This window comes from Pteropus vampyrus, unplaced genomic scaffold, assembly GCF_000151845.1.
Source record: "Pteropus vampyrus isolate Shadow unplaced genomic scaffold, Pvam_2.0 Scaffold53, whole genome shotgun sequence".
In the NCBI taxonomy this organism is placed as follows: domain Eukaryota; kingdom Metazoa; phylum Chordata; class Mammalia; order Chiroptera; family Pteropodidae; genus Pteropus; species Pteropus vampyrus.
In genome coordinates this window covers 849,276-851,864 of record NW_011888834.1, presented here as the reverse complement: position 1 = coordinate 851,864, position 2,589 = coordinate 849,276, and the positions used below count along the sequence as shown (strand labels likewise).

At 34.0% G+C, this 2,589-nt stretch overlaps 1 pseudogene; it reads right to left on the bottom strand.

The window, feature by feature from the left end:
- Positions 1–334: 334 nt before the first annotated feature.
- On the bottom strand, positions 335–453 carry LOC111739778 (annotated as a pseudogene).
- Between the last annotated feature and the right edge of the window lie 2,136 nt (positions 454–2,589).

Genomic DNA, 2,589 nt, shown 5'->3' with positions numbered 1-2,589 from the left:
GAGGATCTTCTATTATAGAAGAGGCTCTCAATGATTAATGAACAGGATGACTCAATATCAGTCAGCCTCTCTGCACCAACTCCAGAACTGGCTCACTGGGCTCATGGACAAAGTGGTAGCAATGGAAGTTCTGTGATTCCACTGACATGGCATCCCCTCATCAGGGTGGTCTGATCACTGCTGATTTAGATATTCAAACTGGTTATCCTATTAAGATGAAATTAAGACCATCCTAAGAGAGAGGAAGCTATTTTTTTTTTATGAAATAGGTGTTATTTTATTTTATTTTTATATATTTATTTTATTTTATTTATTTAATTTTTTTGACATTAAACACATACAGCACCTGGTATTCCAAAGTGGTCTCCCATCCAAGTACTAACCAGGCTCGACCCTGTTTAGCTTCCAAAATCAGACAAGATTGGGCATGTTCAGGGTGGCATGGTCGTAGACTGAGAGAGAAAGCTATTGATAGAACTTTGGGGAGACAATGAGGTTTATACTGTGCTTTTAGAATAAGAACAGTACTTTTCCCCAGAGGGACCAGCGAAGTACCCATGGGGAAGTAGATAACTTCCACCATGGAGGGGGCAGTGCTTTATTATCACTAGAATTGACTCTTACTCTGTATGTAGGTTTGCCTTCCTTCCCCACAGTTCTTCTATAAGCACCACCATCCACAGACTTTCTATCTTAATTACTGTCAAGTTATCCAATACAACCTTCTTTATGATTAAGGAACTCATATTTTGGCAAATGAAATGTGGCAATGGGCTTGTGTCTATACTAGTCACTGGTTTTATCTTGAATTCCCTCACACTTGGCCTACTGAATGCTCCTTCCCTTCCCTCAATAAATAGAGGTTTCTAGCATCCTTATGCTGTTAGATTTAGAGCTTTGTTATCCAAGGGTGTAAAGATGTAGGTATAAAATCATTAATTTGTTTTTTATTATATGGTGGTATGACTGGTAAGTAAGTAGTTCTATTTTCATTTCTCTTATTTTTTTTCTTTTAGTTATGCTCTTAAAATGGTATAAAAATTCAGCATTGACTGAGTCAGTGTTTATTATTATTTTAAGTATTGTTTTAATGTGGTGGTGTTCAACATAAAAATATTACATAAACTAGCATCAAGTAATTTTCACTGACACTTATGAATGAAGTTAGTACTTTAATTGTAAAAGGATGCTAACAGCTGGACTTAAAAATCCCATTCAGATTCTGATTTTGTTTAACATAGTTTTTCAGGTGAAAAAACTGCATGTATTTTCAAGGATTCTAAATCAACATCTAGATAGTAAAATTGGAAACTTTTCAAATACCTTATCAAAAGTCTTTAAAATTACATAGGGAAATTTTAGCAATATAATTTTTGGACTTCGGTAAATTTTTGTATTGTTTTAATTACTTAGAAAAAGACTGCAATGACATAACTAGCTAAAAATTTAAGGTAAAGCATACTTTGAGTAAGAGAGAACTTATATTACAACCGAAAATTTTTATGAGATGTCTTCTATAAAAGCGCATAGATCGTTTGAGGGAAATGTCAGCAAGATAAAGACATACTATTATTATAAACAGTTAAATATTCTGATCTAAATGTGGTACACTCAGGATAAAATTAGAACCAAAAGTTAAACAAAATATAGCAAGTAACTTAAAAAATATGTAACCTAGAGGTTAACATAAGCTATTCTGAAATGAGCACATGAAATGTACAGAATGCATAGAGCTAAAGGTGAGTGCTACAGGCATTTAAAAAATTTACTTTCCTTCTCTCAAAGGAAAAAAAAATGTAGTTCAGTATAATCTTTTCCATAATAGGAAATAAAGCTTTACAGGCAAAAGTGTAGAGGCTCTGATGCAGAAAAAGTACAACTGTATCTTTTCATCATCTGAGTTAACAATATATAGCCCAGCAAAAAAGCAGCTTGAGCTTTGTCAATGACCAAATCAGGACAATTTTCATGAAGTGAAAGGCATTAAAATAAATGCTAAATAACCTCGGGCACCCCAGGAACGAGGAGCCAGGAGAATTTGATTCAAGTCCCAGTTCTGCCAGTGACTATGTGATTTTAAGTAAATAGTTTACCTTCCTGAGCCTTTGTTTCCTTGTATGTGAAGCAGGAATGATAACTTGTGCCCTGACATCCTGAATTATGAGAATCAAATGACGAATCTGGCAGACATTGGTGAAAAGAATAAATGAATGAAGGCATTTTGTACATTAGAAAGCCCTGAATGCAAGTGAATTATCCATTCTATCCCAAGTTTACAATTTCATCATTTAATTTAAAGAAGAATGCCTAGTTAAAAAATTTTGCTATATTTGGATGCACGTTGCTTGACATATGGATATAAATGAATGCAATAGCAATGAGCTAGTCTGGTTGTCACCAGCTGGATGTCATTTGATGAGTGTACTAGTTTCTCTTTCTTAAAATAGTACTGCCTCATGACCAAAGCTTCAAGATTGGTAGGCATTGCCATGGGTTAAAAAGTACCTATTTTAAATGGCACTTAAAAAAAAAAAGATGAATCTAGCATTTTTAGAATCAATAAAGAAATGTTTTAGTACAGGGATTGTC